This window comes from Mixophyes fleayi, chromosome 2, assembly GCF_038048845.1.
Source record: "Mixophyes fleayi isolate aMixFle1 chromosome 2, aMixFle1.hap1, whole genome shotgun sequence".
NCBI classification, from domain to species: domain Eukaryota; kingdom Metazoa; phylum Chordata; class Amphibia; order Anura; family Limnodynastidae; genus Mixophyes; species Mixophyes fleayi.
The window spans coordinates 270,231,309-270,253,484 of record NC_134403.1 but is presented as its reverse complement, the minus strand read 5'-3'; the positions used below and the strand labels follow the sequence as shown (position 1 = coordinate 270,253,484).

Genomic DNA, 22,176 nt, shown 5'->3' with positions numbered 1-22,176 from the left:
TCACAGTGCTGCCATTGGCGTTATCAAATCTCCCTCTATGTAGCTCAGTGACCTAGTCATGTCTCACGTGCAGCCCACTTTGTTCCACGTGTAAAGCCACGTGATCGCTGTTGTAATGTTTGTAAACATGCGTCACCGAGCCACGTGAGTATCAGCCGGCGGGCATGTGCGGCTACGCTGTGACTGACAACCGACTAGACCAATAAGAAAAGGAAAGATTGGTAGAATTTATGATTGACAATAGAGTGAACCAATTTACTAGCACAATGGATGACAGGGCGGGTGTTAAACGCACGATTGATGTTCAAACAGTCCAGTAAACTTGGAGACATAAGGTACTGGGACGAGTGGGGAAAGGTGAATGATGGTTGTAGAAGCCAATAGTAGGAGAGGATGAGTGACAAGCTGGGCAGCGAGCTGGCCGTGTGCAAGATAAGGCGATGACATCAGAGGTAGTAGTGAGGAGGTGACAGGTTTGAGCTGGAATGTGGTTGCAGCCCTTCCCTCTCATATAAATGTAATGTATAGAGATTGCCATCCTGTCACTCTAGTTGTGGAACAAATAGGTATAGGGTATCCTGGCACCTATAGGAAAGGCAGGGGGAGTTACAGGTGTTTGGAATCCCCCTTATTACCCTAAGTACTGTTTAAAACATGAAAAGTTGCTTTGTAGCTGCAAGTCAGTGTGATTTATAGACATCTACTAGATGATTTATGTTGATATGATTATGTTAATATTTGCTATGTTTACTGTATGTACAACACAGGTAATATGAATAGCTTGTTGAGAGGTAAAACAGCAATACCCCTGTGAAAATTCTATGCTTGCCTTTTCTGTGTCCCACAGCAGCTAGGTATCCACAGGTTGCCTAAGATTAATATGGATAAACATATCTATTACCTATGTGTGTGTGTATGTGGCTCCCTAGGCTATGCGCACACCTGTGTTTACATCATATTTTTAAATGAAGTAAAAAGACAAGAAAATTGTGTTGTTTTTTTTTCTTTATGCATGAGTTTATAGATATGTACAGTTTGCAGTATTTTTTAAACATGCCTCTGACAAAACGGGAACTTGGCATTTTGTCCAAGCCAACTGCATGTAGAAACACATGGAATAGTTTCTTGATTAGACTGCTTTTGCAGTGTGCTCCCTTTGAGGTAAATGTAAATTTTCAACTGCATTAATGTGTTTCAGACGTACTCAAACAGCACAACAAACATTCAAAACAGCGCACTATGGGGGGAATTCAGTTGGCTGCGTTACTGCCAAAAGTAAAGCGGCCTGTGCACTATTGCAGATATTGCGCTAATAGTGCGCACTATTACCATTAATACGTTAATCTTTAATGTTGGTTTTTGCTCGCAGCTCAGGGAGCCGTTAGCAGAAACCAGGGTTAAAATTACAGTATTAATGGTAATAGGTCTAATGCTGCGCTTCTCCCCCCCGTATAGTGTGGCAAAAGTTGTACATATGTAAAAACCCAAATATGTGCTGTCCCACTTGGTACAGTTGTTTTTATTTTCACACTTGTTTACTTGCACTTATGTGAAAAATACATCTTAAATGCAGAGTTTTGATGTATAATGACTTTCAGGCTGTATAATATAACATGCTTTAGTGCTCTTTGTGGTAGCATGCATAGGTATTTGACCTTGCATCAGTGGAGCCTTGAGATGTGTTCCGTAATGTGTTTCAAAGCTGCGCTGCACTATAGTAAATGGATGCCAAGTAAGCGTTGCTTAGATCGCCATTATATTTTTCAGAGTGGTAATGGTTGTGTATGTTACAGGCAATGTTGAAATTGACACAAAGTGAATGCTAGTCAGAAAGCGTCTGTGTGTACAGGTCCATTCACTTTTGGCTGTTTTTTTTGTTTTTTAAACGTGTTAGAGTGCATTTAGTAAGTTTTGACAGATTTATTTGATTTTGTGTAAAGCAGCTATTAAAAGCTTCATATGTAAATAATCTCAGCTTGTTTAGAGAGATCACAGCTATGTATGCTGCTGCCTGTATCCAATAATGTCCAGATACTTTTATAAAATGAGTATACATCAGCATTGGGGTTATCTGTTAATCAGAGGAGTTGGTGAAAGAACTACAGAAGTTTAATGATTTAGGTGGGACAGCTTTGTCCCACATTGGGAAGGTTGGGAGGTATGCACCAATTACTGCATATCTGCATAGCATTGCAGCAATGAATGAGTACAAGTGTGTGGCATTGAAGGGGTGTTTTAAAGGGAACGGGGATGGCTCATCGTTCTGAAGCACTGGGCACGTCTCTGTGGGATGTGGCCATGTCCGGTGATGTATGGCCATGCCCACTTTTCATACTGATTCCCCAACTCTAAAAGTTGTGAGGTATGCCATAAGGTAAGATTAGAGTCCTTGGGCTAGATTTACTAAGCTGCGGGTTTGAAAAATTGGGGATGTTGCCTATAGCAACCAATCAGATTCTAGCTTTCATTTATTTAGTACCTTCTACAAAATAATAGCTAGAATCTGATTGGTTGCTATAGGCAACATCCCCACTTTTTCAAACCCGCAGCTTAGTAAATCTAGCCCCTTGACTGTAACAACTATAGAATTAGGTTAATAAACTGTTACTGAAGGACAACAAACATTCCTCTCATCATACAGCAGCAAACTGATGATAGGTTAAATATGGTTCAAAAAATATCTCTTAAAAATGGTGTGTGCAGGATGCAATCAGAGTTATATTTGATTTGCCACAAAACTATAGCAAAGATCAAACATGATTAAGGGGTTTATATAATAAAGTCTTTCATTTTTTGCTAGATCAGCAGATATGAGTTCTCCGATCACCTGCCCAATCAGGTGTATTGCTATTTTGTTTCAAACCAGACAGGATGGAGGTAATAGATTTGCTGAGCTGAAGAAAGTTAGAGCTTCAGCAAATCACCCCTAACGCTTTCTATACTTAGTATCCATAAGACATTTTGGGGATAGTAAGCTTAGAAGGAGAAGGACTATTTATTTATTTTTTCTTTTCTATTTCTGTTGCTACATGGTAGACTATTTCCTTAAATTAACTGATTTTCTCTCTGTCAGTGTTTTATTAGTATGACCAGTGGGGAAACGTTAAAATATTAAGCTCAGATTTTCACCTTGTCTGTCTTAATCATGTTCAATGATCTTTAATTTTGTGGTTTGTTTTGAACAGGAGAATGGGGCCAGCCAATAAAATCACAGAGGTGTTTCTGTGAGAGCCAATCTCCGTCTTAGAATCCTCTGCAGCATTTCCTTGTCACACACGGAGGGAGTGGTGGATACACAGTGAAAAGAGGTAGGAAGATGCTGCAGGTTTCATCGTTCTTTAAATCTGCTGTCTAAATCCTCCAGTGTGTGACTTTGAAGCAGCTCCATTATAGAATCCTGGACTGAAAAGTATTGATGTTCTGCAATATTACAGAAGGAAACCCAATAAACGATTATTTCTTTCACTATAGAAGCTGATGTGAGCTGAGGCTGCCCTTAAACATACTGCGACATTGAAGAGAGGAGAACAATCTCTCCAGCTTTTATCACAGGCAAGTAAATGGTTAAAGGTTTTAAGTGTAAAGAGTAAAGCATCACAAACTCCATGTTGTAGCATTTTTACATAGTCTTCTGGTATTTTCACTTTACCGTTATACTAAAAACTGCAAACTTAGCTGCGTTAATATTGTAGCGATCAGCATGGAAAACACTGCATATGTGGTAAGAGAAACCATGTTGGTTTCTATACGAAGATTCTGCATTGACAGCTGTTGAGCCTCACGTTCAGTAGCTGATCTGTGCTTATAATAGAGCCTGTCAACGTTTTATGCCCGAACGATGTTCCTGGAAAGCAAAAGAGCCTGCTCCCAATCCCCTTCCTCTGTGGAGTCAAGTCACAGGTTCTTTTATTCTAGGAAATATATTCCTATTTCGCTTTGCTAAGATGTATGTGCTTCTTGGATAATCAAGGGTAGCAAGAAATCCCGTTATCGTCATTTCTGTAACAAAAGAACTGTGTGCAACATAAAATTCTAATGTGGGAGGGGTGGAGCTGCACTGTTGGACTATGGGTAATATTTTTATGGTATTGCGCAGAGCCTTTTATATCTACCAGCAGCAGAGTTTGATACTAAACATTAACACCTTATGCTTTTTTGGAATATTAGTTTAACCTGTAATCCTACTTTTATGTTTTCGTTTTTGTCCTCTGAAGCATTGCATATAACTATTAGTATTGTCACTGTTGCCTGCTCTGTTAACCAGTCTTCTGAAGAGGATAAATGGCAGTCTGTTTTTCAACCTGACTCATTTTGACTTAGTTGTTACGTGTAATTTGTATAGACACAGGGACTCAAAGGGCCGATCATAAGAAGAGGCATGCATGTACATGCAAATGGTGATTGTTAGGGTTACAGACAATGAAGTTAGGTAACGCAATCTCTCCCACAATGGCATATAAGTTGGCTAGGAAATAGTTACAGTAAAAGACCAGCAGGATCAGGTGTGAGCTATGCAGCACCAGACACAGGGCTCAGTCGCCATGTTGGGTTTACGCCTAAGCTTTAATATGGGGTAAATCCATTGCCAGTTGTTGTACTAGGAAACGTTTTGCATTAAATTACAATTAAACTCTTTGCAGACTACGTTTTCAGAATATTTTTCTTCCTCTGCATTCCCTGATCTCTCTTAGATGGTACAAATAATCCGCTTGCAGTCTTTGGAATCTATACGACAGGTTAATGAAGTCCATATATACTGTGATCAGTTTCTACTACACAACTCATCAGACTATTTTCTTTAGGCAGATGATCTTTTTCTACTTCCATACTGAAAGTGAAGCTGTCAGCCATGTCTTGATCAAGTCTGTAGAACAAATTTGCCCCGCCTGGAGTGGAAATGGAAATAAAATGCTAGATCCTTTAAGCATATTAAATTGTGTGATTCAATCACATGGATCCAGAAGTGTTGCAGAGTAAGAGATAGAGTGCTCCCCTTTACTATGAGAGGAAAAACTATCATATATTTATGTAGCGCCAGCAAATGCACTGAGATCTCTGTAATTTGAATTTATAAGCTTCTTATTATGAATTTATTACACTCCATGCCACAATATGACTGCTGTCTCTCATTTCTTGCCCTAATTTATAATCTACTTCTCAGCCTTTTGGATAAGGTCAGATGTATTGTGTATGTCTTGTATCCTGCACTTGCTTGAATTTCTATTTCAAGCTTTTAGTGATTATTGTTCACGGTAAAATATTTTGTTAAGACAGTCGTATAACTGTAACTTTTTTTTTTTTTTAAAAAAAAAAATCTTAGGGCTAGATTTACTAATCTGCAGGGTTTGAAAAAGTGGGGATGTTGCCTATAGCAACGAATCAGATTCTAGCTATCATTTTGTAGAAGATACTAAAAAAATGAAAGCTAGAATCTGATTGGTTGCTATAGGCAACATCTCCACTTTTTCAAACCCGCAGCTTAGTAAATCTAGCCCTTAGTGTCTAGCCATTCAACATTTCAATCTAGAAGACTTTTTATGCCAAGAATAGATTAGATGTCATGATTCAAACCATCATTTGTCAACTGTGATGACATTTAAAAGTGTTGTCCACTTCTGTCCAACCTAACTAAACATGCCCACTAAAACGATCATCTAGAAGTGTCCCCATCCTACTTGGGACACATTCCCATTCCCGGGAGGCAGCTAATGCTGAATTGCTCTCATTTGAAAGTGAGCATATTACACTTTGTATATTGCAGATCTGTGAATGGATTGAGTTGTCCAGGGTTGTGTGCGTGCACGCAGTTTGCTTCCATCAATATTGACAACACAATTTTTTGCTTGTGTGTGGTGTGTTTTATTGCTTTCAATGTGTGTTCACCAAACAAACAGAGGATGGGTATCATTGGGCTTGTGCATGCTGTCTGTAGAGTTTCTTCTTAAGCTTGGCAATTGTACATCCTGTGTGCTTACTTGCACTATGTAGTACACCATCTCCTACGGCTTTAAAAGTTTGACAAACAAAAAAATGCCCATAAAGTGGATGGTTTCCTTTGGGTGTTGGATAGCTAAAAATCTATCTAATGATGCTCAATAGGAGTCATTAAATTTGCTTGCTGAGCAACAGGGTGGGCTGTGCGGCCGTACTTGTGTTTAATGTGAAAGACTCCTCTGCTTTGTTTTTGTGACTTGCAATAATTTTTCAAAGCATTTTATTTTACATTTGCTGTTGCACTTGACACTGAAATCTGTGGATGCCAATGGCAACATGTTTTCTGGTGTGAAGGTGCTATTTCTGTTTCAGTAATAATTTGCTAAAAAGGCTCAAAAAGCAGGATTTACTCTACAATGTGACTGCTGTTTTTTATTTTATTTGCTAATTGCTAGGAACATAACTGTACGTCTCATATAAGAACACCACCCTTCTTGCTGTGTTTTCATTTAATAGAATCTGCATCGTTGACCAGGCCTTAAATTAAACTAAAAAATTACAACATTTCTATCAAAACTCCATGTAAAAGGCATACATACCATTGCAGTAATATGTGGGTGATATTGAGTGACCGCCATTCCTCAGTTTTAGGCGTAGATTTACTAAAGGTTCTAAAAGGAATCGTGAAGGTGCTGCCCATAGCAACCAATCAGATTCCAGCTGTCATTAATCTAGTACATTCTAGAAAATGAAAGCTAGAATCTAATTGGTTGCTATGGGCAACACCTCCACTTTTGCTATTTAGTAAATCTGCCCCTATAGTTTTATTGCCCACTTTTAAGAGACATCATCTTGGTAAACCCAGTCAGCATATTGATGTACATACTGGGATCAAAAGAAATTTTGCTACAATTATTTGATTCTTGTGTCTGTTTTAAAAGGGTAATAAGTAATTAAGCAAAAGTGGTAAAAATGTCTGCTGTAGCAATCATTGCACTAACAAAATTTTATTGATCTAGGCTGTGGGTCAGACTATTACAGAAATATGGAATGAATCAACTTCTAAAATACTTTCAAAAGAAAAAGACAATCTTTTGTACCTGCAGTTTTAAAAGAACAGTGTAGTCTTAAGCAGTGTCTGTTTTCATACAGCACCAAATAGGTCCTCTTAACTGGTTTCCTGTCTTGTATTAATCTAGAGATTGACGTGGCGTAGGGCACAAGCTTGAGTTCTATATGATTGGCTTACAGTCTTCTAGTTAACAAACATTTTTATCAGATGGATAGATTCCCACACAGCATTATAACCAACATACTCTTTTCTGTCATTTCTGCGCCATATTTATCATTGGGCTTTAAGTATTATTGCTGCTTGGAGAGTGTACCTATCACTGACACACAACTACACATTAAACGTATATTTGAACATACAACATATAATTAATCAGATTTTACTGTGTTGCATCTGTGTAGATTCTAATTTTTTACAGGGCTACATGAAGCTAGCATTCTTCTAGGAAGGTATAAAATATAGGCTACGCCAGCACCTTTATTTCATTTATGGCTAAGAAGTTTTAAAGTAAAAGACAAGACAGAGAGGGAGGTCCCGATTTTTAAGCTGATTTTCTGAAAAATAGTGTTTGTGTTGCGAATGGTACATTGCAGTTAGACCGTTTTTCTAGTTGTAGGATTAACGTTCTACTGTTCAATACTGCATGACTTGTTCATTTCAGTTTTTAAAACTGCTATGGAAGATCATTTTAAGAAGCAAAATTACATGTTACATTCATGTATTACGTATAAAAATGTCAGCTTTCCCTAGGTTACACACACACACACACACACACAATAAGTCTCTGCATTTATTTTTAACTTCTATTCTCTCCACCAGTGTTTTTTGACACAGGTTTTTTCATATTACATGTTAACAGTCCTAATTCAATGACAGTTGTTTAAATAATATTTGTATAATCGGCACGTTCTGACATCAGAATGTGCAGATTGTACACTAACAATGGTTCACTTACCTCTTCCCTAAGTGTAGGGTCAGTTGAAGACCTTCCCTCGTGCTCCATTCATGGTCGCACCAGCTCCAAAAAACCAAGGATGTAACCTCTATAGTAAGAAACAGGAAGTTGAGATATCGCAACTTCCTGTAGACTGCATCCTGAGGCTCGAGTACTGCTACGGCCATCTTTAGTGGTTGCAAGAAAGGTAAGATGATACGGTGGAGGTAAGATGTTGGGAAGGTCATTGTGTGTACAGTCAGTGTGGATCTTTGATTCTGTTATAAACCTGTTTCTGTTAATCTCACTGTTAACCCATTCCTCTTCTATATTTAAAGGCTTTTATGTGGTTAGTATATAGCATTGTAGCAATTGGCCCTAATAACTTAATTACTTCACTACTTACATGGAACCTAAATAGGCTTGCATTATATGCTGTATTCCTAAACGAGGCTTATGTTTACTAAAATTGATGGCTTTTAAAGCCAATTCATGTAAAATGAAAATATCTTTCTAGAGCTACAAATCCTCCATCAAATTCAATGGATTTCATAGTCAAATTTTGCCAACCGGAACTCAAATTGTTAATCTGTCAGAATATTTATGGGTTTTGTCATGAATGTCTTTGCAATATGAACCCACCAATATGTCTATTGTGCGTATAAAATTAATTAAACACTATATATAATTTTTTTTGTTTAGTCAAATTATAACTGGTAATTGTGACTGAGTAGTAAGTTGGAGAAGTTTATGCTAAACTTGCATTTCAAGGATTGTTGCATTAAATATACATGAACGAATAATTTATACCATGGATTTTCTTGGCCTGCATTTGTGGATATACTATGAATATATTAGAATACATCGATCTATCTTGATACCCTACTGTTCTGCTTTGAATATCAGAACAGCTATGTTTGCTTATTTAAACATTGCCCGTATTTCTAGAAAATCCATCTCTAGTCAGTCGTCACTGATTTGGAACTACAATATAAGCTAACTTAACTTTGCTGTAGTGAATGTTCCAGCACACATCTTGGCTGCTAACTGCTTGATCAATGTGTTTTAAATACACACTTTTTTTGTAAGTGGCTTTGCATGCCTTCACAGAATGAGATGCATTAGTAATACATTTGTAATGCACCTCTAGTGCATTTTTAAGCTGGTGACCTCCACCTCAATACAGAAAGTTACCTGTTTTCCCTCTCCTTGTCAAACATATCTAAGGTGTTTTTATTGAACAGCCAATTATGTTCTTGACGTTTTTAATCGGCATAAAAACTGTGGCATACATTTTTTTTTTTTTTGGTTTTTTTTTTTTTTTTTTTTTTTTTTTTTTTTTTCTTTTTTTTGCATTGATCAATAAGGATCAACGCAGAATGAGCCCCATTGACTACTAGGATTTTATGTTAATGCAGTTATCTTGAAAACCACATTCCTGTAATTGGGGCCTTCTGCATATATCCGTTATCTTTACAAAGGATAATCTGAGTCCATGTTACATAGAGCACAGACCGCTTTGCCTACATTATTATTATATATTGTAGTATTAATAATATTACTGTATTTACTTATTTATGGGTAGCCACAGATCCATATTGCCGGACAACCCTACAAATGCAGATAAGGCATAACTAATACAGTGAGCAAAATCACAAATACATGAAAACCATACACCTAAGTAGCATAAATGAGTGTGATTAAAAAACAAACAAACTGTAGGATCTCGCATTGAATGTAGCAAAAGGCAGTACAAGGACATTTGAGGAAGACATTAGACTGACATGACTTTATAGCGAGAGAGGTCCCTGTCCATGAGTGTTTACATTCTACATCAAGCCATGTCTCGCTCATGTGCACCAGTATGTCAATTGGTGGAAGTAATGCAGCTTGACCGGACACATTCACTGTACTCCGGATCGTGGCACAAAATTAAGCTGCTGCATCTGTATATGCCACACTCGGGGGGTGGACAATACATTTCTGTAATAAATCCTTTTGTACCATCCATTTTCAGAGAGCTGAGTGTAAATTAGCATAAAATATCATCTGTCACTTTCAGCTGTATGAGCTGCCTCTTATCTGGAGTTTTGAATTAAGTTTTCTTTCTTTGTGATTACTTAGTTAAACAATCTATTAGTTGTGGGAAATAAATATATATAAAGAGAGAGATATATATATATCTCTGTTCTCTATTGTAGACATTGTTTAGATAACTTATTGTATTATGTCAAAAAAGATTACAAGATTTGCTTGAGACTGACTAAAACCAACCCAGGCTATCTTATTTTACGAACTTAAAATTAGATTGAGGGTAAATCTTATTTCTGGGAAAAAGCTCACACATTTCTGCATATACACCTTCAGCTGTGCAAGCATTCTCATTGTTTTGTTGTATCCAGCTGCCAATCAACCAACGTGATCGTGAGGGTCATTATTAAAAACTGAATTGCATCCAATTTACAGTTAATTTAGCATTTTTATTACTTTATCAAGCATAGGCTTGTCACAAACGGTACTCTATAATAATTTATTCTTTTGGTTAAATTAATGATGGTACCATGGTTTCTTTTCTTGCATAATTATTAATTTTCCATTCAGTTCAGTCTTGAATGGATCCACTGTGTTTTTCAATAATGACCCTTGCTCTTCAGAACAGGAAAACGAATGGACTTCAGGTTGTTCAGAAATAAATGTCACTTTATGTGTGCTGTACCTATAAATGCATATGTTGTAATCCTAGATGGGAGATTAGTTTAGCATAATAAATTTGATTGCTTTTGGAAACTGCTTATTTACACACTTCAAGAAGTTAAACTAGGTGGTCCACGCACATGCAGGTACACAAGAATATAACTCATTATCAGATGTACTGATCTTTTTGTTTGGTTACTTGCCCACCTGCTTTGTCCTGTGGTCACCTCCTTTTATTATTTTTTCAGTTGTGTCTGAAGGAAAGAAACATGAAAACTGCTGGAGGCAAGGGCAGTCAGGCATGAAGAAGAACAAGTGGCTTGCATAGAGGCACATATGTAACGAGCGACTATAAAATGTTTTTTACAGACTGTGGATTTTTTTTTATTTTAGTGTTACTATTGTTTACCTGTATAGTTACTAACGCTAACAAGTTTTCTATTAGATTGTCTTGGGTGGACTGTGTTTTCTGTATTGACTCAGGGAGTTGCTGTTTAGGGGATAATTATTCAGCAGAATAATTTTATTAATTTGAGGTTAACCCTCACTCAGAATTTCCTACTTCATTTGTAATTTGGGTGTTGGCGATTAAAATGTTGACATAATTCTCTTTTGATGGGCCTACCCAGCACCAATTTCAAACCTCCTTTTGTGCAGGTGAAACCATTACAATGACCACACAGGAGTGATATGCAGATGTGGAGTATGGAGGGCAGGAGGCAGCAAGTGCTTTTTAATTGTGTATTCATTTTCACATTCAGTTTTTATATTTAAATGCTGAACTATTATATGGAACACCCAAGATTTGATGCGTTGTATGCGCTGCAAATGTTCAGACAATATGTGGTCACATAAACAATGTAAGTGATCAGTGTAAATATGACTCTGTATTCTTTCCCAATGCATTCATATGTCATATTGTGCTGTTTTCTACATAACAATGCTTTATCTGATTAAAGATCATATTAATTGCCCTAGAATACTGTCCCTTAAGGAGGGTGTTGGCAAAAATCAGCCTTCTCTAAAGGATAGAAAGGCTACATGCTTCAAGGATTCAGTTTCACAAACTCTTCAGTTATTTCAAGTATATTTATTAGCTCTGTAATACACAGGGTTTAATATATATATTAATGCTCCAAATTGGCTTTACTATATAAGGTAATTATTTACCTATATCACGAGTTGCTAATTGTGCAAATTTTTTCTGTTTACTCTGGACCTAGTAGTAAAATACAAAGAGAGTGCGAGGGTAACATTTTGATTTCATTATGAGTATGGTGTAGTGCTGGTGTGCTGTTACAAAGACTTCTATTGTTTTGGAGATGTTGAATTTCCCCGACTAGTAAACCAGGTTGGCGACCTTGCGTTACTAGTAAAGCAATTGCCCTAATCAGGGAGTTAATAACTGTGCCTGATGGCTACAGCGTGTGTGCAAATAGGGGAATCCCGGTTAGGCTTTGGCTACAGAGAGCCAAAATGTGGAATGCATCTCTTGTTTGTTACATCCAAAGAAGGTGCCCAAACTACTCCCAGGAACACCCCTTCCTCCAGCCCCACCCCCCCATGTAGCAGCCTGTCACAGAATCTTTCCAAAACTATAGCTGTATGATGGTGTTTTTCTCTACTATTATTTATTTATTTTATAACTACATACTTTTAATTAAATAGCAAGTATACCAAAACATCATATAAAAATACTAAAATGTTTTTTTTTAGTTCAAAACTCCTTATGTATTATACGGAATAATGCATCCCCTGTTTTGAAATAGAAGGATATTTCAATGGCCAGTATTAAAACACTCCACTTGCAGGACTCCAGTATCCTTGTGTTTCAGAGTAGGGGGGAATGATCTACTTCCTTTTCACACCTCTTCCTTAATTACTGTAATCAGAGGTTACACAGACCACACTGACCCCCAGGGATTGTCCTAATTAGTATAATCAAAATCCCTGAACTTTCTTTCTCCAACCACACGTCACACAGTGCCACAAACCCCTCACAACTCGAATAGCGTTCCTTTCTATTCGTTTTCTTATTTATTACAAAAATAAAATGCATGATTTAAACTAAAAATGTAAATATATGAAATAAGTTTGTATTATCATTATTAAGAAAAGATTGTTTTCTTTGTTCAAAAATAATGATTTACTTAATACAAGGAACAATGCATCTCCTGCTGTGAAATATAAGGCTGTTTAGTCAATAAATTCTGCAGCTCTGAGGTTACATCTATGATCTATACATGGAGTATATTTTGCTTAGAGGCATAGTGTGACCAAGCACTAGGTGCATGGTGCCAAGCCTCACAATTTGGATCTTTGAACTGGGCCATATATCTAAAAGAAACAAGAGCCATCTCATCTGTATTTGATTATGAAGCCTAGGAATCGAAGTACAACAGCGTATTATGATCATTCATTTTTTGGGGGGTGTTTTACCCTATAGTTTCTCTTTCTTTTCTAATGGAGAGTAATTCTTGTGCATAGTTGATAAAAACTCAAGCAAAGAATATTTTGTCTCTTATTTTTTCCACCTGTTTTAACACTATGGGCCTGATTCATATTTAAGCGCAACCTGCACACAAGTTGCCTTTTTAAATGAGCGCGGAACTTAAACGTACGTGCAGCAGTATTCAAATCCAAGTGGTTCTCAAGATATGTTTTTATAGTTTATCTTTCTTGCATACACATGTTCTGTGCTATCTAGTAGCTCGCATACTTGTCGTTTTTAATACAAAGACGATACTGGGACAGTCATCACTCTCAGTCTGTCCCCTGTAGCTGGGGCAAAAAAACAAACAAACCATGTACTAATGAGAGGCAGAACTTGAATCTGCCGCATCTGTGTTGACACACCCTTACTGTACATTGCCCGTTCTGCCCTTCAAGTTGTGCTCCGTAATAAGTGTAAGTTGCGTTCAGACATGAATTACATACATACTACATTGCGTTTATTGAAGTAATTTCCATTTCTGGGCATGAGCAGAGCTATTTCACACAAGATACAGAACACAAAAGGACATCTGAAGATGAATGAGGTCCTATAACTAATTTAAAGTTGCAAACTTTAATAAACTGTTTTGTATACTCTAGACAAATTGACAAGCCTTTTTAAACTGTAACCTACCGCATTAAATCTTTATCTCTACTGCACAACAGTAGGTTAATTATTTGACTAATTGATAACCCTGTGCTAGATCGTGCAATTAGCTATGTTGTGGTAATGGGGGCATCAAGTTTGTTCTGATGCTTCCTATCAGTCATGGGTCCAATTCAATTCTTAGCGATGTGCTGCCTGACATCACACAATTTCTGGCTGCATACATTTCCAGTTACCACAATAATCCAACATTGCAGGTTTTTTATTGCACATGAGGTGTGAAGAAAAGTCTGCAATGTTGTATCTCTGCTGAGAGCATTCATGACCGTTCCAGAGGAACTCTTGTGAGGCATCACTAAGAATTGAATCGGGCCACATACTGTTTTGGAGGTCAGATGGGACATGTCGTATTGTAGTAGGGATGTGGCTTCCCAGTAAATGAGCATGTTATGGAGTGAGGATTTACCTAATCTGTCCAGATTGTGTCCAATTGGTAATGTGAGTTGTGGGCTGTTTGTGTTGTGGTTCTACAAATTTCTTTAGTCTTGATGAATGATGAGTATCGCACTGATTTATGGTAGGGATTCAAAACGGTGAGAGTGTGCACGTGACAGGTGAATAGAGCGAATACCATTCATGGTGTGCGAGGTGAACACTGAGATAACACATAATACCACCTTTCAGAGGGCATGCCTTTTATTGCCTGTAATATTATCCACTGAAGTATCCATTTGTTTTATATAGGAGAGACACAAGTTTATAGACACAGTTTTTATAGGATAGACACAATTGTTGTTTTTCTGTTCCTTCATTTTGTCAGCCATTTTTATTCTTAATAAGATGTACAATTTGTTTGTAAAGGACATTTCAACAAAATGCATAATATTGTTTTTGTGGGAGACATAATGTTGCTTAAACAAACGATGTTTCAAGCACTCTTTTGCAGTGACCCAGTTTTCCCCATCTGAATGAAGGTTTATATTAAGATCAGTAATCTGTAAGAAGATTAGGAGACTTTACGCACGCAGCCAGAATCTTCACATGTTGCAGTCTGCCCAGGTGTCATTGTGCACAAGGGCTTCAGCTTTCCCAGCTGCATTAATATTGAAAGGGAAATTACCGGTTTGTTTTTTTTAAAAGAAAAAGAATAAGGTAATGAACGCTTCTATGCTGCTGCTTGTTGTGCATAAGAGTCCCTGTAACTAATATGTTTGTTTACCAGCCTCAGGTAACTAAAACCTCATGAGTTGTGCACACTGCGTTCTACTTTAGAAAAAAAAACAACAGAATTTTAAACCTTAGTAGCTCAACCACCAAAATGCTTCAAGTTGTTCCTTTTGGAAGGATGCATCAAATAACAGTACTGAAAAATTATGGAACACCTATAAAAAATAATCAAAAACCTTCATAATGTAACACACTTTATATTGAAATCAAATTTAAAAAGAATTTGTTTCACCCACAGTGAAATTGCTCATAAAGGAGGCTTAAAGCACTTTAACGGTATTATACAAGGCTCACTTTCCTCCTCCCTTACACATGAATCATGAGCTTCAGAAAGAAATTTGGATTGAACCAAATGCATTAACAAATGTTGCGCTTACACACCTGTGACGTCCTCCTGCAGTACTTCAGTGGCTGAGAAAAGACATGTTTGCTACTTCACAGACCCTGGCCGAGACAACTTGTGTATATGACGCTTGAGAGTCTCTGGGGTGTGGAGAGAGGAGACTTGGGCTGATGAATGCTGCAGTATCCTCAATTGTCTTGCTTCATCACACAATAGAGCTAATGCATCTACAAATGCAGTTAAGTTTTGCAAGAGGAGACTTTCTTGTTCCATGTGCTGTTGTGACGGGGGCTCCTCTTTAGGAAAAGAGATATTAACCCACACTTTAATTTGGTTGGTGGGATATGTCCTGGGCTCTAGGGAAAACGAAAACAATAGCTTACAACTGCAAATGAATGCACCGTGGTCCACAGCAATCTCAAGCCAGGCAACTTAGGTGTGGAGCAGGAAAAACAAGAGGCAGCAGTTGCATAGGTGCTGTTGAAGGGTCTGTAGAAGCATTAGGTACAGCAGAGCTAGATATAGCAAGTTGTGTAACTGCAGTCTGAAGCGCTTGCACTTGATCCTGAAGTTGCACAAACCCTCATGCTGTTTGGTAAAGGCTGTGATTTGCTGGGAGAGAGTGGTCAGGCCATTAGACTATGAAGCTGCCATACTTGTATATACAAGGAAGCCTGCAAAAAGCAATGATGACTCTTACTGGAGTCTCTAAGCGGTTCACGTTCTGGATATAACGGGGGTAGTGCCGCTGAATGTAGTTAACTAGGACTAAAAGAAAAGAGAGGATCTGTTATAATAAATAGCGAGGCGAAAACCGACACGCGTTTCGCATACTCACTTTAACGGCTAAAGCGATGAGAAACGTGTGTCGATGTTCACCTCACTAGCTTTTATTATAACAGATCCTTTCTCATTCTCTTCTTTTAGTCCTAGTTAACTGCATTCAGCGGCACTAACCCTGGTATATCCAGGACGTGAACCGCTTAGAGTAGCGTTCTTTTCTCTAACTTTATTATAAGTAGCCTACTCTTAAGATAGCATTCATTTAGGAGTGACAGTATCACATCATTCCACTAGGAAGGGGATAAGCCATTTATTCAGTTCAATCTCCATACAGTGGCTTTTACCTGTATAGAGCCATTTCAACTTGGTGAAGCATATTTCTTAATGACTTTTTTCTCTTGCACCTAGCTAATTCTCAGATATAATATTTATTTATCTGTTAAATTTTAAGCCGGTTTTGTTAAAATCTCTTTTATTGTCCTAATTGATATATCATCTATATTGAAAGATTAACAATTTAACATCTCATAACAATTTACTACTGTGATTGAGTCACCATTAATATATACCTAACATAGCTAGACAGGGCAGCAGCAGCTGCTATTTTTAATCACACATTTTGCACTTTTGTCACTGTTCATTTTTGTTTTTAAATATTTTGCTACTAGTGGCTCATTGGCCATTTAGGGATAATTTTAATATATATCCAATGAAGTATTTATTATTAAATATTACTCTATCACTCCAAGAGTGCCCCTATTTACACTCCATGCTTTCAAAATGTTAATAAGCATTCCAGCATCAGCTAGCTTTCTTCTCTCAGCTAACTCCCACTATCTGCAATCTACACAGTCATCCTCCTCACACTCATACTCGCCCTCATCAGTGTGTACATCATCCTCACACAATATTAATTCATCCCCGCTAGAATCCACCATTACAGATATCTCAGTACTTTGATGTAATTGCCGGTAAAGGCCTTCCTCGTGGAATTTGTAGTTCATTTTGGTGATCATCATCTTTTCATCATTTTTAGGAAGTAGTCTACGCCAATCGCTGACAAGGTTCCTGGCTATGCTGAAAACGCTTTCTGAGTACACACTGGAAGGTGAGCAGCTTAGGTATTGCAAAGTGAGTTTGTACATGGGTCTCCAAATTGCCATTTTTTTTCCTCCCAGTATGTAAAGGGACTGCCTGACTTGTGTATTTCTATGCTGTCATTAAAATAATCATCCACCATTCTTTGGATGTTGATAGTAGTATCAGGGGGAGTTGTGGTAGAGGTGCCACGATTTTTGGGCAATTCTTTTAGACCCGACCGATTGTCAAAATGTTGGGCTGAGTCATCTACATCACCACTGGGTCTCTTGGAAAGGCTTAGTTTTTTCCTACCAGCAGTAGCCTGAGAAACTGAAGGAGGGGATGTCGTTGTGTTATGTACCACTTCAGCTGTCCCCTTGCTCACCAGGAGCTCATTCCTTCACTCGTGATCTGGGGCAGTTGGAAAGAAAGAGAAGACATAGCTCTTAAACCTAGGATCAAGCATAGTCAGCAAAATGTGATCCGATTTCAAGATGTTGATAACTTTTCGATCCAGGCAAAGCGAATAAAGTACTTTATCTCCAAGTTCAACATACTTAGGATAATTGCTTTGTTTCATCTCCTTCAATTTCTCAAGCTATTTTTCCAAAAGTCTAAATAAGGGAGTCACTTTGCTCAAGCTATCATCGTCTGAACTCGCTTCACAGGTGATTACTTTGAGTGGTTTCAGCACCTTGCACAATACGGAAAGTTTGTTCCACTACGCTGGACTAAAATATATTCCCCCTCAAATTCTATTCTTCTTACAGCTGCTACAATCTCCTACATCAGTGTTGGCTAACCTGTAACACTCCAGGTGTTGTAAAAAAGTCCCAGCATACCCTTCCAGCAATAAACTGCTATATATTGGCAAAGTATGCTGGGACTTGTAGTTTCACAACACCTGGAGTGTCACAGGTTAGCCAACACTCTTCTACATGCTGTTGCAGAATGCCGAAAATGATCCAAATTATTTCGGGACACAGATGGCATCTCCTGCACGTCACTGTCATTTTTTAAAAAGCTCTGTACCACCAAGTTGATTGTGTGAGTAAAACAGGGAATGTGATGGAATTCTCCCCGCTGTAATGCTCTCACAATATTGGTGGCGTTATCAGAAATTACATATCCTCGGGAGAGTCCAAGTGGGATAAGACATGTTGCAATGACATACCTTAGTTTTTCAAGCAGGTTGTCAGCGGTATGCCTCTTAGTGTAGTCGGTGATACACAAATGTAGGATACCACTTTGTATTTGCAACAAGATGAGGGGGATATTTGTGTAGCTGACAGGTTGTCAATGGTAGCTTTTAAGTCACTCCAGCAATATGATTCCTTTTCTGCTGTAAATTAACTTAGACATTTTATAACATTATATAGTATTCAGTCACACAGTAGCATGTATCCTAAAAATGGAAATTACAATCATATAACATTTGTAATTTCCCTGCAGGCACATACATACAGATCCTGCTATACATTCATACAGTACAACAATATAACAAATGCTTAGATGCACAACATATCATAGGGACAATGAAACTTCTATCAGGAAAGATTGCATGCAGAGGTATCTTCAGTTGAGATGTTATATATTCTTGTTAACCATTTTCAATAACAATTATACACATAATTTACAAGTGTTACACAGATGCAGCAATACACAAGTTTCCTTTAGTCTGAATACTTTAAATACCAAATAACCTTGAGGTGCTGAATATGGCAATAGTTAAAAGTACTCAGTGCAAGAGGTCTGCAATCCTCAAATAATACATCTGTAACAAAAGAAATATATTCACTGCTTGTCAAATAACTACAAAAAGAACTGTAAACTGCAGATCTAATATACAATTTATTATTTTAAATAATATATAAAAACATAGATGTATAATGGATATAAAAATAATCACATTTGGAATGGTAATGTTATATTATAAAACATACAAATAAACAACTGAGAAACCAACCACTCTCTCTCTGGGTATCTGGAAATAAAATTTGTATGCAACATACTTTAACCAGATGGATATAAAAATGTGTCTTTCTCTGGTATAGATTATTTTTATATTTTGTTTTTTTGTTATTGTTATCTCCCCTCGTTAATAGCCTTGTTGAAGCAGATGATAAAAATCCATTATGTAGTCACACTGTATGAAATATAAGGAAAGATAGAAAAATGATTGCAGAATGCTCAACGTCTGTAAATATGAATATCCCCAGGTCCAGCTTCCTTGGAAAATAACAATTGTCTTACTGGACCTCTAGAAGACAGCACCTGAAGTCTATCTCATCAGAATATGAGCGCTGAGTTGGCTGGCTCCATAGTGCTCGTGGGAGCCAGTAGAGCCCAAAGAAAATGCTCCCTCGTGAAACAATAAAAGTGCAGAAAAGTTCCTGTGACTGAGATAGACTGTTACCACGGAGCTACTACCTGTGTGCACACAGCTGCTTGAATTAATGAGGAGATGAAAAAGCCAGAGTTCTTAGTATAGAGCAAAGGATAAACTGAATAAAACGATTCAGAAGATACTGACGCGTTTCATTGCATCAGGGCAAGTTCATCAAAGATATATGTTCACTTCAAAGATCTTTCTTAAATACATCTATCATCAATCAGTTGAATGGAAACCATCTGTTAAATCTTAACCCTTGTGAGTCTGCAGCACCCAAATCTATTACCCATCCTACCAAAGTAGATATCATTATACTAATGAAATAACATTAGAATTAATCAAAAATTATATTATAATAACTGGTTTTATATAGCGAAGAGGAGACAATTTAAAAACAAACGCTAAGCTTTCAAACCAAAGGGAATTGGAAGAACCACATTAAATATTCAATTCATTGTTAATATTACCACAATGTTATAGACTCATATATAATAGAAAATGCAAAAGGTGGGACTATTAGTGATAACACTATACCAATATGGAAGTAAAAATGAAATAAAAATATATACAGAATAAGTAAGGCTCCGAAATAAAAATACAACCTAAAATGATCAATAATAATACTAATGGTGCAGAAGCTCGCATATATAACATAAATTAATATAACAAATGTTATATATAAAACAAAATATGAGATAAATAATTTAAATGGCAACAATAATACATAATAAATAAGTTGAATTGAATAACCCTAACGAAACAATAACAGAAGAATGTAAAAACTTAAAATTATTAATATATAAAATAATGGTACACCCCAATAGCACAGAACTATACAAAGACCTAGAATTCACCAAACGATCAATATTTAGAAAGTATTACTAAAGCATAATCTTCATTCAGTTCCAATGATTCATTTAGACCCAAAGAAGACAATGTGTTAAGTAAAAATATCAGCAAAAAAAATCCTCCTGCTTACAAAGTTTTTTTGAATCTATCCCCTCTGGGGGTGTTTTTAATAAATTCAATTCCAGTTAAAGAGAGACCATTGGGATTAGAGCAATGTTTCAAAGTAAAATGTCTAGATATACTATGACATTAAACCATTCATTATATTGCTCCTATGTTCATTGAATCTAGTTTTTAATGTTCTTGTAGTTCTTCCAACATAGTATACGTTGCAATCACATTTAAAGAGATATATCAAAAACTTAATAAATCCTCTGATCTTACACTCCTCCTCACCCGACATAGATTGTACAAACTCCTCTATTTTCCATATATTTGCAAGTGATACATCTTGGTCCTCCACGTTTATAACAGCCCTCTGGAAAGGAGGGAAGCCAATCGATTGATAGGGACTTTTTATATCTTGGCACACAAGATATTTGAGGCTTTAAAAAACTAGGAGCTAGGAGGTTCTTTAAATTATTTGCTTTCTTAAAAACTAAAACTGGATTTTTTTGGTAGTAATTTTCTTAGTATTGAATCTTGCTTCAAGATGGGGTAATTAGACTGAATAGTTCTTCTAATATCAAATGACATTTTATTAAATTTTGAAATGAAAGCCCACTCGTGATGATTGTCAATCTTACATCCTCCATCAATACCATCTTTCCATTATTCTTATCTCCTTTAGAAGAAAAGATGGTCTTTCTATTCATCCTCCTGATCTCTTGTAGAGCCTCATTTATAAGTTTAGGTGGATACCCGCGGTCAACAAAATTCTTTGTCAGAATCTCAGCTTGTTGTAAGAACACCTATCTACTGGAGTAATTTCTATGTAACCGCATCACTTGACCCTTGGGGATGTTTTGTTTCCGTTTAGGGTAATGGGAACTAGAGTAATAAATAATGCAAATAATTATTACAATCCACCCATGTGAAGGAAGTTGCAGTGAATATAGACCCCCCCCTCCTGTGGCAGAGAGGGTCAGATCGAGATACTTGATACCTATGGGTGAATTTAAGATTATAATCATTTAGAATTGAAAAAATCAACAAATTCTCAGCACTGTGTTTCACCATTTCTTTATTTGTATGTTTTATTATATAACATCATTCCAAATGTGTTGGGTTTTTTTTGTTTTTTTTATCATTATACGTATATGATGTTTTTATATATTTTTTAATATAATAAATTGTATATTAGATCCGCAGTTTGCAGTTCTTTTTGTAGTTATTTGACTACAAGTGCATATATCTCTTTTGTTACAGTCTGAATTCTTTTCATGTTTTGTATCCCACTTTCCATTACAATTCCCAATACAATTCTCATCATTACAAACTTAACATAACATAAACCATATGCTCTCAAATTCTCACAAATGCCATTGCCTACATAATCCAAGTATAAACGCACAGTATCACTTTCATTAATGTACATATGCGATCATATATTTCTATATTTCTCCTTATATGCAACGTATTTTCCTATATTACTCCACATATATTCTGTATCCACACCAGTGGATAAAAGCAACAAACCCACTAATTCACTATTGCACAATTTCGAGACTATCTGTAGTGCTATATGGGGTGCAACCTTGAGCTACAATAGAACATAACACCGGACAGTCAAGAAGTTCGTTAATAAGGTGCACATGAGCTCTCTAAT

General features: G+C 36.8%; 1 long non-coding RNA gene across 4 annotated transcripts; it reads left to right on the top strand.

The window, feature by feature from the left end:
- Positions 1 to 165: 165 nt before the first annotated feature.
- Positions 166 to 11,607, top strand: LOC142139000 (uncharacterized). 4 transcript variants are annotated; one of them, XR_012688147.1, is made up of 5 exons: positions 166 to 335; positions 3,186 to 3,308; positions 3,472 to 3,552; positions 7,979 to 8,148; positions 10,883 to 11,607. It is a non-coding gene; the product is annotated as an uncharacterized LOC142139000 (long non-coding RNA). The 4 variants fall into 4 exon arrangements; XR_012688146.1 differs by lacking the exon at positions 166 to 335 and adding an exon at positions 348 to 452; XR_012688145.1 differs by lacking the exon at positions 166 to 335 and adding an exon at positions 446 to 517.
- Positions 11,608 to 22,176: the final 10,569 nt, after the last annotated feature.